The following is a 16,098-nucleotide window of genomic DNA, read 5'->3' as shown; positions in this document are numbered from 1 at the left end:
TACTTGAGTCAAAGTACAAGTATCTTACCAAAAAATTACTTTGGCAGAAGTTAAATTCACCTTTTAGAATATTACTTGAGAAAAAGTCTTAAAGTACTGTGCACTGTAAAAACTGTTGCCTAGATCTAACTCAATGAAAATAAGGCAACATTTTCCAACCACTTTTTGAAAGTTTAGTCAACTAATTGGTATTTTGAGTAAGGAGAACTTAATATGTATTTCGATGTATGCAAAAAGATTAAGTTGCATTTACAGCAAAAGCCAAGAAATTGAGTAAAACCAATGTAAAAAATGTTAGCATATTAAACACACAAGACTTAATTGAAATAAGACATTTAACATAAATGAAAAAATATTTTTTACTCCATTTTATTTATTTAGACCAATTCATCCTTTTTTTGTATTGAAAATAGAAACTGCTTAAAATAGTTAGCATAATAATAATAATAATAAAATGAAGACATATCAAATTCCAACCTTTATTAATTCATTACCATATCAAAACAGTGGCAATGAGCTTGACAGTATGAACAGTCAACATAGTGCATAGAATGCATGACCTCAACTTTTTAAAGTGCTACGTAGAACACCTTCACAGTACAGTTTTCTTTTTTAAACAGTATACATAATATAAAAACATATTCACAAGCCATATCCAAACAGTCCAAACAGTGGCAATGAGCTGCACCTTAGTAGAACACTCTGAATGTTCTTAGTAGAACATTCAGAGTAGTTTTTACTGTGTATCATATTAAAGCATCTTAACTGAAACAACTCACAGATTCCAGCTTCTGACCAGTTGCAGCTTCACAGTGGGGCAATTTAGTGTGTATAAAACAAAAAAAAAAATCTAAAAAAAACTGAACAACTTACACACCAGAAACTATGAACTTTGTATAACACCTGAAAAGCACAAACCGTTCTGAACATTCTGAAGAATTCCACTCAATGTACAATGTATAATGATCTTGAAAAGACACATAAGTGCAAACTGACAGTCATGGCTGACTGCCTAGACTAGAAGCTTGTTTTTGAGAGTCATGAATTTGGGGGTTGGTTTTGGGCGCAGTGTGTCGAGTCCCACAAAAAGTCTTTGAAACACCTGAAATGTTTTGGAAAGTTTGGATGGATACTCAAAAATAAGTGTATATGTCAACCCCAGGAGTAGGCAGCATGCTTAGGCCAGGTGTTACAACCCTAACTCGTTGGGGAAGGGGAAATAACATAAAAAACCAGATGGAATTGGTTTAGCAAAAATTAGTTTGTTTTATTAATACAGAGGGTAAACTTAACATAAATCAATCACAATAAACCAAAGGAGGAGGGGGCTATTCCCAAAACAAAAATCACATCAAAATCAAAACACCAAACTGGGAATAGCACCCCTAAGTCCGATTTAACAGGGACAGGGTTTAGTACTAAACAAAACACAGGCTCAGGGCCGTCAACTTAGAGCACGCACACTTAAAACCAAAAGGAATATCTTAACTCAAAATCTGGCGCGCAGGCCGAGCCAAAGTGGCTAACAAACAAACTAGTATTCACAACAGTCAAAACTCACAAATATCAAAGTGAATACTCAGGAGCAGTTACAAAACCAGAGCAACAAAGGGGTCAACCGTTCACTTGAAAGCACAGTGCCCACGAGTGACTCTCTGCTGCTGGTTCTTAACAGGTGCGATGGTGAACGAGCTGAGGCAGGATTGGTTAGGTGAAGCTGGAGCCGGGTGACCCAATCACAGTGCAGGGGAACAGGCAGGCCAAGGCAGGCAGATGAATTGGTGGAGGAAGACCAGGCAGGAACCAGGGCCACCAATCAGGAGCAAGGGCTGGCACACGTCTTCTGCATACTAACACATTACAAACACTGGTGGCAGGGCACTGGTGGCAGGGCGTCACAGCGTCACAGCCAAGGGCCCCCCCTTAAACTCAAACTAGCAAGTTTGTCAACACTAACCAAAATATGACATACATACAAGATATTTACACTCTGGACAGGGCATCGGCAAACATGTTTTCAGATCCTTTCTTATGCTGTATATTTAAGGGGAAATCTTGTACGAGGAAAATAAATAAAATAGTTTTAACTCAATAAAACATGAATTTTCAACAGATATTTTTGCCTTAACTTAACATAGAGGTGTATTGAGTTAGCACAACTTTAAAATCCGTGTCCAAGTTTGTTAAAAAGCTGAGTACAAGGCTGACCTGCTGACCACCGGAGAAACACGGCTTGCGAACTTTACGGCTTGGTGAGTACAATTTTGACTTGTTTTATTCACAACAGCTAATAACTGCATCAGCAGACAGTTCAAGAAATCGTTTTACACAACACAAGATGCTTTTTCTCGGTCATCAGTGGTAATGTGTAAGCTAGCAGTAATGCTAATAATTCAGTCTGACATGGTTTTATGGTGGCAGGTTTTAATTGGCACTGGTTCTCAGTAGTTTAACTTTGTTTCTTTAAAATTTGTTGTAGTGTTGAAGGTCTGAGCAGCAATAGCTTCATGGCTCGGCCGTTGAAGGTGACTGAGCACACATTTGGTTTGTTAGTCAGCCATTGGAGCAGCAAGTGCAGTCTAAAAAAACCCTGTCGAGGAAACGAATATTGTTGAGACACCACAGCATTGGTCATACCATTATTTAGCTAGTTGTTATAACAGCACAAGTGTGCAATTGCCCACTGCCCATTTATTTGCAGTACTTTGCATGCATTATCTCTTGCTTTTCATTTGAATAGTCAAAAATAGTTCTACTGTACTTAAGTCGCACAAGTTTTAGGCACCATAGCCTTCTAAATTACTTAAATTCAAGTAATTTAAACAGAACCACTAGTTTTTAAAATGAAGTGGGCCTGTAAAATGTGCAAATTTGAAACACCAAGAAAGACAGATCTGTTAAAGCATTATAGACTTAGACATGGTCATGGTGGAGAATCTCTCCCTTGTCTTTATTGGGAGTGCTATTGCTCATTTAAAACATGGGGCAGCCTGCGAACCCACCTGTCAAGAAGTCACTCCACCCGTGAGACAGTGACATTGTCCACTGTACTGTCATTTCAATGTCCATGTTGCCCCTTAAACACTATCTCTACAGAAAGAGAATACTTTGAGCATATTGGCCATCATTTAAAGAAACAGGAAACTGTGTGTTGTGTTTTTGAAAATTGTCTTTTCAAAACAAACATTTATGGAACATTTGCTTCTCATAGGAGCCGGAAACACACTCCTCATACTATTGATGACTTCAAGCCTGAGCTTTTGAAGAGGTATGCCAATCCCCTAAATGCAGGGGACAATCCTGTGGACGAGGGTCACACTGAGTGAAGATGCTGAAGATAATGAAATGAGAAAATTGCCTAATTTAATAGAAAAACATGTAGCCCACCTGCTGCTTAAATTGGAAAGCATATTCAATGTACCACAACGGTGTATTGATGAGTTAGTTGAAGAACTACACTTTATTTCTTCATCAGCTTCAGGTCCTATTTTAAAAGACATTTTACAGGCATGCTTAAAGAAGCATAATTGTGAGGTTGATGATGTGGTCATCTCAGAGATGATGACAAACCTATGTGAGTGCAACCCAATTACATTAGCCTTAAGAAGTAATGGTCCTCTTTCCACCTCCTACAAAAGAAGGGAGTATTTCAGGGAGCATTTTTCTGTGGTAGAGCCCATTGAGTATATGCTCAGTGCCAGAGAGCAGAGAAGTTTCCAGTATGTGCCTATTTTGAACTCCTTGCATGACGTTTTGAAAAAAAAAAGAAATCCTGGATTGGCTCACACACAACTGTGAAACAGATAGCAGTTCTGAAAGTCGATACAATTCATTTCAGGATGGCACACATTTTAAAAACAATACATTGCTGTCAGAAAATAATCCAGCTATTTCTCTCATTCTGTATGTGGATGATTTTGAAGTGTGTAATCCACTTGGCACCTCAAGAAAAAAACACAAAATTACTGCTGTGTATTGGGTTTTAGCAAATGTGCCACCACTGCTCAGATCATCACTGACATCAATATACCTTGCAATTCCCTGGAAGGCTTATGATATCAAAAAGTTTGGCTATAGTGCTGTGTTAGAACCATTGTTAAAAGATCTTGCCAGCCTTGAAGAAGAGGGACTTCACATTCCTTCATTAGGCATTCAAGTTAAAGGTACTGTCTATTGTGTTGTTGCAGATAACCTTGGTGCCCACTCCATTGGAGGATTTGTGGAGAGCTTCTCAGGAACACACGTCTGCAGGTTCTGTCTTGGAGAAAGATCCCAGTTCCAAGTAAGTGAAGTTAGAGCTGGTGCATTTTATCCTAGGACAGTACAAGAGCACATGGGTCATGTTCAGACAGCACATATGAGTGGGTCTCATTGTTATGGAGTAAAGAGACAGTGCCCACTGACTGAAAAACTAAAACATTTTGATGTTTTATCTGGCTACCCACCTGATTTACTCCATGACCTCTTTGAAGGTATTGTACCTTATGAGCTAGCACTGTGCCTGAATGCCTTGATCAAAAGTAAATATTTCACACTTGATGAACTTAATAAATTGATCAAGCAGTTTCCATACAGATGGGCAGATAAATCTAATGCACCACAAGCAGTTCCATTGACTTTTGCTGCAAGAAAATCTGTTGGTGGGAATGCCCATGAAAATTGGGCTTTGCTTCGCCTGCTTCCCCTGATAATTGGAGAAAGAATACCAGAGAGTGAACCCTCATGGCTGGTCCTTCTGAACCTTAAGGACATAGTTGAACTTGTCCTTTCTCCTACTCATACAGACGTAACTCTTTGTTACCTTGAAAGCAAGATTTCTGAGCACCGACATAGATTCATGGAGACTTTCCCTCAGGAAAGACTTATTCCAAAGCATCATTTTCTAGAGCATTACCCGCAGCTGATAAAGGCTTTTGGTCCACTTGTGTCACTTTGGACAATGCGTTTTGAAGCAAAACACAGCTTTTTTAAGCGTGTGGTCAGGCATACCCATAGCTTCCGAAACATTCTGTTGTCTCTTGCAGTAAAGCATCAGTTAATGGTTGCACACCATCTACATGGTGGTGCAGTTGTTCCACCGTCTCTCCAGGCCAATAAACTGTCAATGGTGGATTTGACTGTGCTGAGGGAAGACATAAAAAAAGCACTACAAATGAAATTCCCCGGCGTGTCGTTTGTCCAGATATTAACCACAGTGTGTTGCAGTGGCACAAGTTACTCCACTGGAATGATCTTGGCACTCGGTTCAACAGGTTGTCTTCCAGATTTTGTGGAGTTGATTCAGATTGCTGTTGTTAATGGGAAGGTTGGGTTCATTGTTAAATGTTTAAATGCATGGTACATTGAACATCTTAGAACCTTTGAACTCGAAAACACAGGAAGTGTTAAGGTGATTGAGCCAAATGAGTTGTCTGACATCTTCCCAATGGCAGCATACACTGTGGCTGGGAAGCGTATGGTTACCCAGAAGCGCTACATTTATGTTGATATGTAGTGGTTAACACCATATCATTTGTTTGACTTAACCTTCAAGGAAATTCTGGAAAATGCACAATAAGCAATGGTATTCTGTTATCATGTAATTTTTTGATATTTGTAGATTTGCCCTATTACATTATGTTTCAATGGGAAACCTTAAGAAAAATGTATTTTATATTACATTTATTTGCCATAGAAATAAAGGATTCAAACATTTAGTCAAACTAAAAGAAGATGTGTGGATGCTCAGATTTGCAGGTGTCCAGTTTTGACAAAAAGAAGAAATACAATGTATGCAATGTGTAATGTGAAAGCTGATGATTAGAGACAAAATAACCAGTGCAATTCCTTATTCCATGCAAGTTAATATTGCAAAGTTGATGAAAAGTCTGGACCATATCACTGGTAATTATCAATGTCAATATTCCCCTCTGATACATAATGTTAAGCAGAATTTATTCTGTAAGTCAAACTAAAATGATGTATTTTCTCTTACAGATACCCCAATGTCTCATCCAGCCAAACTTAGGGTCATTCTTCAGGACCATGAAATTCGCAAACTTGACTTACCTCATGGCATCCCTGGGACTGTGGGTGAACTTCAGTCGATTGTTAGAGAAACATTTGAGCTTCAAGATAACTTTACTTTGCATTACAAGGATGCTGATTTTGGAGAGGAATATTTTAGTCTTGTCTCAACAAGTGACATCAAGAACAAAGACACAATAAAGGTGGTTAACATTGTTGAACCTCCCACATTTACTCTGAACTTAACTGAAGTGAACGCTTCCTTTGAAAGTGAATCAGAAATCTCCATCCCAAGTGAAGCAGAGAGTACTTCAGTGACCACTGTTCACAGCAGTTGCTCTTCCAGATCCCAGGATACACTGATTCTATCATCACCTGAACATGGGATTCAGCGATCAGAGCGGTGGCCAACTGAATTTCCTGTACCTCGCTTTGCGTATGACACAGAGCTGATGCTCACCTCAGGGAATGAGGCTTACAAGAACAATAGTATTCCGCTCAACTTCACCTCAATCCTTACTGACGTCCTTGAAAGACTGGCTGAAAGCATCTTTCAGTATGTATCCTATCCATCAAGCTCACAGTTTGCAGATGTTGCTGAGGCGTTGATTCTGAAGCATCCTTGCCTAAAAGAAGCAGGATCCTACAATGGATGCTATGGATGGCAACAGCGACTGAAATATAAAATGGGGAACTACAGAACCAAACTCAGAGGGCTAGGTTGCCCTGAACTCGATGTCAACTCTCTCAGAAAGAAGAGACCATGTGACTGCAAAGAATGTCAAAAAGCCGAAAAAGTCAGAAGTTAACTATTTACCCCCTCATCCTCAAGGAGAAACAGAGCAAAGTTTGGAAGGTGAAAGACTCGTGCTCCTTAATGAAGTGAAGAAGAAGAACAACTGGCAGATCATTGGTAAAAAAATGGCAAAGACATTCTCCATTCGCAGGCAGGAAGTTGTCAATCAGGAACCATCAGTCAGTGACCTGAAAGAAAGATGGCCTGCTCTTTTTGATGCAGCTCAGGTAAATATTTCCCCCTAAGACAATTCACAGAATATGTTATTTTAGAGTAAATTGTATAAATTAACATGTGCCTATTTGTGCCTTTATTTTTTATTCAGATAAACCAGGAATTCAGACAGATCACCACTGTCAGCCTGGAGACAACATTCATAGCAAAGCTGGACCACTACTCCTCGAAAATTATGTCTTTGCTGTCCTCAAGAGGGGGGGCAGCAAAAGTGAAGATTCAGCACTTACAGAACATCCTCCTACAGGTGTGAATAAATTAATTAAAGTTACTTCCAAATAGGTGTTGTTAGATTTTTGAACATAATTGTACAAGTGACCAGAAATGCAATTTAACATAAATTGTAAGATTGTTTATTGTCTTCTAGATGTTTACAAGTCTAATTCATAAAGGGGAATATCATTTCAGATCATTGTTTATGGCTTTGCCTAAGGAAAAAATATAACTAAATTAAATATAAAAAACTAAATATAAAAACTAATTTAAAAGGTGAGATGGTATACTTTAGGGCTCATAAAGTTCATTTTTATGCAATTATCAAAAACACTTCTTCCTGTTTAACATTCTTTTTTCATATGCACAGGACAATTCTGTGGAGGCAAGGAGGGAGGTTGCCATCTGTGGCTTGATGGTGTACCTTAGGGAAAAGGAGGATGACCTCTTCAAAGAGGAGGTAAATCAGATACCACTGTACTTTGGGTTCACAGAGACAGAGTGTGTTTATTACAGAGCTGCATATGAGCAGAGCAGGGCAGCTACTCTCCCCTAGTGGACCCACAGTGGTGCAATCTATGGACATAAATGTGAATGTTTTTAGTAGATAACTTGAGGTGCTGTGTAATGTGTTCTACAATTAAACAAAAAACACCAGGGACGTGATTACATAAAAACTGTGCGTCTATGTGGAGTTTTCCCACTACAAACCCTTAAAACATTTATATTAATTCTGACCTACCAGGATGGTGATGGGGATATTACGGGTGAACTGATGAAGATTGTCACAACACAAGTTGGTATACCTGCAGCCCATGCAAAGATCGTCCTGTAGGGAACAGAGGTCTTAACAGATGTGGACGTTCCAAGAGCCTGTGCCTTGCTAATGGGGCTGATATACACACTCAACCTCAGCTACCCAAAAGAACTGAAAAATACTTTTGAAGTGTTTCAAAAGATATTCCTCGAGTTGGATGATCTGAAAGCAAGTCCTAAGGTAATGCTGCTAAAAAATAAACTGCTGTGCTAAAACAAATGTGAGGAGTTAAAGAGACATTTAAGCTGTCCTCAAATTAAAGAGGAAATGTTGCATTTGTTATTTGCAATGTGTTACATAATGTGTAGGTGTACTGTTAAGAGTTTATTAACTACACCCAGTTAAAAGTAATGTACTTTTACACAAAAAAAACTTCAGTGTCAAGAGCATGATTGTAAAATTGGTTCAATCTTTCTGAGACAGTTTCACAGGGCCATTTTATGTTGTAAGTTTCTTGATTTATTTTATGTAGGCTACATTTATGTTTAAAATGTACTCAGTCCTGTTACTGTTAAGTGTTTGAATAAACAGTTGGATCATAAAACTGGAATTTCAGTGTGTGATTTATTCTGACTTAGATAAATAAGTTATTGTACTAAAAAAAATTAAGGTACTAATGTGCATGGAGATTTCTGAGTAGAATGAAAGAAAAAGAAATAAGTTAGAATAACTAAAAGGAGTAATTTTAACACAATTAAAATTAAGTTGGTTCAAGTTAAATAGGCTTGTAGAGGAAGAGGCAAATCATGTTGCTTGTACTAAAGTAATTGAGTTGGCCTAACTAGAGAAGTTTTGTGGCATGTACTCAATACTAACTAAGTTGAAATAACTCAAAAATATCCATGCAAATTGTTACATAATTTTTTTACGTTGAGCCAGCACATCATTTATTAGAGTGTGATTATGATTATACATGCGCGACAAAAACACAAGTGGTTATGTTCGGTGTAGACGAGAACTGCCGAAGGACTGGACCCAACATATACCTTGAAGTGTTGCAGCGCGAGTAGCAAAGCGAGGGTTTCTTTTTCGATGGTGGAATAGTTAGCTTGGTATTTATTGAACTTACGCGGATAATAGCTGACAGGGGGATCTATTCCTTGCGCATCTTCCTGGAGCAGCACAGCACCGGCCCCGACCGCGCTGGCGTCAACTTCTAGTTTAAAAGGTCGAGAGAGATCAGGAGCGGCGAGAACATTTTGACACTCAAAAGCATTTTTGACACACACTGCGCAGAATTTTAGGAATGGTGGGTTAATACCGAAATTTCTGCCGCAATTTCAGTATTAACCCACCATTCCTAAAAATCTGCGCAGCTCACGCCTGGTGGTGGGAACGGGGTAACGAGTGATGGCTTCTACCTTGGCATCCACAGGTCGTACCTGGCCCTGACCCACTTGATGTCCTGAATAAATCACTGTAGCTTTCCCAAACTCGCACTTTGCCAGATTGAGGGTGAGAGAAGCTTGTGCCAGACGTGTAAATACTTGTCTTAATATTTTCATGTGTTCATCCCAAGTGGAAGTGTACACACCGAGATCATCTAAATATGCACAGCAGTTAGGGATGTCACTCAGGACCTGGTTTACTAGGCGCTGGAAGGTGGCTGGAGCATTACATAGGCCAAATGCCATGACATTGTATTGTAAGAACTGATCAGGTGTCACAAAAGCAGATATTTCCGAAGTGCGTTTGGTGAGAGGGACTTGCCAATACCCTTTCAATAAATCCAACTTACTAACATAATTCGCATTCCCCACATTATCCACACAGTCCTCCATCCTAGGTAAAGGATATGAGTCGGGGACGGTCACAGAATTTACTTTGCGAAAATCTGTTACAAAGCGAGATGAACCATCAGATTTAGCCTCTAACAGGCAGGGTGAGCTCCACGCGCTATGGGTGCTGCTTTATGGGTTTTGCATCCTTCACATCTATGTCATGCCGTATGAGAGTGGTCTGTGTGGGAACATTACTAAGCAGACATCGGAACTCTGTCACTAAGTTAACTACATCATTCTGCTGGTCGAGAGACAGGTGGGAGAGTTTTGTTGGCAAGACTTCTAACATTTCTGTGTTGGGCAGTCGCGCACTTTGCGCAGCGGGGTGAGGTGGACGCAACCCATCCTCATTAACGGGGGCGTCATCAGATTCTGTTGGGCTTCTCACTACCGCTGGTGCACAGAAAACAAGTGGAGGTGGCAGTTTAACGGACTCAAATGGTGCAGTCTCTCGGAAATGGTACAGTTTTAGCATGTTAATGTGACAGACTTGGGATTTACGCCGTCTGTCAGGTGTGCCGATGACAGTCATATTCGTTAAGACGCTTGAGGACATCTTAGGGACCTGAAAACTTTGCTGAGAGAGCTGAACCTAATACCGGGAGTAAAACGAGGACCTTATCCCCGATTCGAAACTCTCGCTTCGTGGCAGTCTGATCATAGCGTTTTTTCATGCCCACTTGAGAACGAGTCAGACATTGTTTGGCAACAGCATTAGCTCGAAGCAAACGTTCACGGAAATGACTGACATACTGTGCCACCATTCTATCCACCGACTCTGCAGTCAGCAACAGGAATCGCTCCTTTAATGCTCTGAGCGGTCCACGCGGAGTGTGACCGAAAACGAGCTCAGCCGGACTAAAACCGAGTGATTCCTGCACAGCCTCTCTGGCAGTGAATAGCATAAACGGGACACCCTCATCCCAGCTCTTCCATTTCTCTAAACAATACTTAAGCAGCATGGACTTTAATGTCTGATGCCACCGCTCCAGTGCGCCCTGAGACTTAATGTTTTAACCACCTCTTTAAAAAGCCGCGATTGAAAATTTGTGCCCTGATCAGTTTGAATGACTAAAGTAGAAAAAAACTTAGTGCCTTGATAACATGGTTAGTGGTTATTTGGCGCAATGGAACAGCTTCGGGAAATCTGGTTGCAGCACACATGATGGTTAACAAATATTGATTACCAGATTTTGACTTAGGGAGAGGGCCAACACAGTCAACGATGACGCGGTCAAAGGGTTCGGTTATGGGAATAGGATGCAGTGGGGCAGGTGGTATAGTCTGATTAGGTTTCCCGGTGACTTGACAGATGTGTCAACTACGGCAGAAGCGAGAGACATCCTGTTTTAATCCTGGCCAGAAGAAATGTTGTGTGGCAATACGTCGTTCATTGTCCTGGTAACTGTCAGGTGTGCTGCAGTTCCACCCAATCACCGTGGGAGACTGCCACATAAAGGCGGGCGTAAAGCACCTGTCAGCCCTTTGCTTGCTGGAGGCTGGGTCGCGTCACTCCTGTGCTTTCTTCATTTCCGCGTTCGTGTGGTTACCTGGGTGTCGCTGCGCACTGTTCGCCCCTCTGTGTGCCGCTCATTGTCTGCCGCTGGTCGCTCTCGGGAGCGCTGATCCTTCCGTTCCACGATGTGTTGGCCGGGATCGCCTGATCGGACGACTGACCGTAACGGCGCAGCGCCGACTAATCCCCTCCTAGAACCGCTGCTGCTTTGCTTCTGCTCTGTTTCCACTTCTTTCCCTCAGTTGAAGAGGTTGTTGGGTCTGGTTGCTGTGCCTGATTGGAGCTGTGTGTTTGCGGAACTGATCGCCTCGCTTGCGTCGGCATTCGCCGCTCCGCCAGGTCACTTGGTAATGCTGTCTCCGATTGTGGGCAGCCACGTCTTGTGTGTGTGTGTGCGCGTGTGTGTGTGTGTGTGTGTACTCGCATGAGAGGATATATAATATATATATATATTTGATTTGGTTCTTTTGTGGTAATTTCTTTAATTTCATTTGTAATTTGTTTTGCTGTAACCCATGATTACAATTATTGTTAGTTTTGGGTTATTATGGATTGCTTTTCAATTGCTGTTATATAGAATTTTGTTTATATGTTATTGGGTTTAATTATTATAATTCCTGTACATTTAATTCTTTGATTTCTCTTTTGTTATTAGTTATTGTTTTGTTTCATTATTTGTTATTTTCTAATTGGTTGCTTTCTGGTCGCCCCCATTCAGGTGCTGAGCCTTCGGTGGTGGATTGGTGTCCTGGTCACAGTGTCCCCTTTTTGTTGTGTTAGCACTTTGTAGCTTCTTTGTTTTGTTTACTTTGATTTGCTTCACGTGTGGTGTTCCTGGGATCCCCTTTTCTTTTGGATACGGTTTTCGCTGTAGGTCTCAGCACTGATTGGTTCCCCTTATATGTCCCCTTACGTGAGTCATTTTTTTATATTATTTTTAAAATTGAAATTGGTGTAAATAAGTGGTTTTTGTATTATTGAACTGCCGTCTTTGTCTCGTTGCATAACGAACCTCAGTGCCTTCCTTTATTTGGGGTTACTCCACTTAAAAGAAATCCCTGGGTGAAATTCCCAGGGTGGCGTTGTCTGGCAATAAATTAAAACTTCTCGATGCTGCCTTAAACAGGCATTTTCCCATACCTCGTGACACCACAGTCGTAACAGGAGCCGATAGGTTTTTGTAACGCCAAGGTGTCCGGACCACTGGCTCTCGTGTGCCAATGACAAGACTTGCTGTCGGTAACAAACTGGAATTACGATTTGGTTTACGGAGTTCGTCTGAAGTATCATCACTGGTAGGTGACCACCTACGCATTAGTATGCCTTGATCCATAAAATAAGCTACTTTATCCCGGTTAACCTGCTCCGTACTTACCACACTATAAAAACCCTTCCACAATGTTGGGTCAGTCTTCTGCGCAGCACCCAACCGATCACGGGTGACAGGGAAAGCAGTAACATCAGCAGGTGGAGGTTGCGGAGCAGGGGGCTTTAACGCTTCTGCCTGCAGAGCGTGAGGTGCGTCAACATCCACCTGTTGAGTCATCTGGGTGTCATCTGAAAAAGCGGACATCATCACAGTGTCATTTAGAGAAATTTCAGGACATTTTTTCGATTGTGCACGAGTGATTACACAAGCGGGATACAGACCAGAGGATGAAGTTGGCTGCTCGACTAGGTTAGGGATATCTAGCACCTCCAAGGCAGGGGTCACTTTACCACCAGCCATATCATTTCCCATTAACATGATAATGCCTTTTATGGGCAAAGCAGGACAAACAGCAACAGGAAAGGTACCTGTTATCAAAGGTGACTCTATATATATGTATACACGATGCATTGGCCTAGGGATATAACCCATTTCTATGCCACGCAATGCAATACTGTATCCACACGAGGATTGCTCTGAGAACGCCAACGCACTGGCCAAAATCACCGACTGAAGCACCGGTGTCACGCAAGATGGATATTTGGCTCTTGTCAGTGGACTCTCCTGTCAGGGAAACATTCCCTTTAAAAATAAAAGGGTTGAAGCACAGATCAGGTTTTTCAACGGTGCAGGGAGCGAGGACATGGCGACGGGTCTCTGACTTTATTAAACCACTCCCTTTTGGTGGAGCAGAACTTTCCCTTGTTTTTCACGCTTCAGGGTCAAACAGTCTGCAATGACATGTCCAGTGCGGTGACAATAAAAACACTCTCTACTTTCCTTCTGGAGACCGGAGTTTTTAACAGTAAACCGAGGCTCAGCTGATACAGCTTTGGGTCTCTCACCGGCTGCAGTGGAAGATGTTTTGTGGATTAACACATATTCATCAGCTAGAAGAGCTGCTGAGGTGAGTGATGTTACTTTTTGTTCATTTAGGTACACCACAATGCGTTCAGGTAGACAGTTTTTAAACTCTTCCAACAGAAGGAGCTCACGTAACGAAGCAAATGCATCTGCTTTACAGGCTGTACACCACATCTAATAAGGTAGATTTCTCCCGTGCAAACTCAACATAAGTCTGGGAGACTATTTTCCTTTTTTGTCGAAACCTTTGGCGGTAAGCCTCGGGAACCAGCTCATAGGCTTGCAAAATGGAAATTTTTACATTTTCATTCTTAACAGGTGCGATGGTGAACGAGCTGAGGCAGGATTGGTTAGGTGAAGCTGGAGCCGGGTGACCCAATCACAGTGCAGGGGAACAGGCAGGCCGAGGCAGGCAGGTGAATTGGTGGAGGAAGACCAGGCAGGAACCAGGGCCACCAATCAGGAGCAAGGGCTGGCACACGTCTTCTGCATACTATCACATGACAAACACTGGTGGCAGGGCGTCACAGCCAAGGGCCATGACACCAGGTTTCCAAGATGAATAAGGACTGGTATTCCTTCAATGATGATTCCTACTGCATTTGGCTCATGACAGATGTAGATGCTCATATTCTTCATTTTCAGGTCCTCATGAACAGTGGTCTATGCAGTTCCCTTTGAGATACAAAAACAGTAATTAAAAAACAATCTCATTTTATATTTAATACAAGTTGTGTGATTTACTTCAGATGATTACTTTTGTGAAGACCATTTTGAAAACTTTTGAGACTGATCCAAACCTGCTTTTAAACAATACTTACACAGTAGTCAGAGATTAGCTCCTGTCCACTCTCTCCCATGTACTCTATGAGGCCTCTCAGAGTCACATCTCTCTTCTTCACTGCAGAGGCACTTGGGTCCTAGAGTTAATAATAGAAAAATAATTGAAATTTGACTTCAAATCTGTGATACCATTATTCCTTTAGGGCATGATTAGTCAGTTTTAACCGTTTAAACCACTTTTAACCTACCTGTATCAGTTCCATCAACAAGTTCTTAAAGCGCTGACCAGTCACTCCTCCTTTTGCACTGAAGAGCTCCAGGAGCTTTGGAGTGTACCTGTCCAGCTGGGACAAAATGTTGATTCCAGTGGAATAGCAGTGCACCTTCGGAACTCTTCATTAATCAGTAAGACAGCAAATGTTGACTGTTACTTAAGATATTAAGGGCTTTAGTATATGTTGTCAGGCAAAAAGTAAGTCTAGTATGTCATGTCCAAGTCACACTGGAAACTTGGTCAGGCAAAATAGAATGATAAATCACTTACCTGGAATGGTTCGAAGAGGGCAGGCCATCTTTCCTTACATTCTGCCACTCCAGGAGACTTGGCAACCACTTCCTGTCTTCTCCAACTGTATGTTCTGGCCATCATATCATTTATGCTACTGGCACAGTCCTTTCTCTGACAGGCTGCAATTAGTTCAAGTCTCAGATTCTCAAGGCTGTCATCTGTTTCACCATGTGGGTGTGAGGGCAGGTAATTCACCGCTGCCCTCTGGTTTCTTGACATTTTTAGCAGGTCTTCACTCATCCTCTGACTTGTGACTCAGTGACTTTACCAGGAGTTCAGGGCTTCCCAGTGCTTTCCGTTTTGTCCGATTGTTTCCACATTTGTACTTTAGGCTTTGCTGCCACCCATAAGTTCCATTAAAAGATCCAGGCTCCTTCAAGCAGGGATGCTTCTCTACCAGTGCCTGTGCCACCTCAAATCTCTGGGCATCATTTGGGTAAGCTGTGTAGGAAAACATGGCCTCTGCCAGGTGCTCTAGGATGTCTGATTTGACACGTGGTGATGTCATTGGGGTGCCATCTCATTTCCTTGTTTCAACGCAAGTTCAGTGTTGTGTGAGAAAGTTGGAATGGGAAACACAGCAGGCCATGGGCTCTGCCTTTCAGAGGGGGAGGGACTCAGAATCACAGTATCTAGTGAGTCCCCAGAGCTGGTTTCAAGTCAAGTTCCCTTTCCACTTGGCCAAGGGCTGCCCAAAATACATGCGTTGGCCGGGAATCGAACCCGGGTCAACTGCTTGGAAGGCAGCTATGCTAACCACTATACCACCAACGCTGCAACAACCTTAAGTGTGTCTTTATCTTTCAGTCCATTTGTAGAGGTCAGGGTGAAGAAGCCATCAAATTATTCATCTTTGTATTGAAGACTTATATCTGTGGCGATGGAAAAACTTTCTTTGACAGCTGTAACCAACTCGTCCACAGTTGAAGGTACTCCAGTGCTGAGAGTTAGTTTCTTGACTTCATGATCAATCAGGACCCGGAATCTCACAGTTTGCTCCATTTCTAGGAAGACAGAAGATGGAGAGGTATAATATAATCATACTCAACACTGGAGACAGATGTGGCGCTTTAATGTCACCATTTGCTTTC

The 16,098-nt window shown here is 41.6% G+C and overlaps 1 long non-coding RNA gene and 1 other non-coding gene across 2 annotated transcripts; both read right to left on the bottom strand.

Annotated features, from left to right (window-relative positions):
* Positions 1 to 14,258: 14,258 nt before the first annotated feature.
* On the bottom strand, positions 14,259 to 14,750 carry LOC122780579. The gene is made up of 3 exons (XR_006361710.1): positions 14,688 to 14,750; positions 14,478 to 14,576; positions 14,259 to 14,331 (listed from the first exon to the last, which is right to left on the bottom strand). It is a non-coding gene; the product is annotated as an uncharacterized LOC122780579 (long non-coding RNA).
* Positions 14,751 to 15,709: 959 nt separating this feature from the next.
* On the bottom strand, positions 15,710 to 15,781 carry trnag-ucc. The gene has a single exon. It is a non-coding gene; the product is annotated as a tRNA-Gly (tRNA).
* Positions 15,782 to 16,098: the final 317 nt, after the last annotated feature.

Source organism: Solea senegalensis, linkage group LG14, assembly GCF_019176455.1.
Source record: "Solea senegalensis isolate Sse05_10M linkage group LG14, IFAPA_SoseM_1, whole genome shotgun sequence".
NCBI classification, from domain to species: Eukaryota; Metazoa; Chordata; class Actinopteri; order Pleuronectiformes; family Soleidae; genus Solea; species Solea senegalensis.
This window is presented reverse-complemented; position numbering and strand designations above follow the sequence as displayed.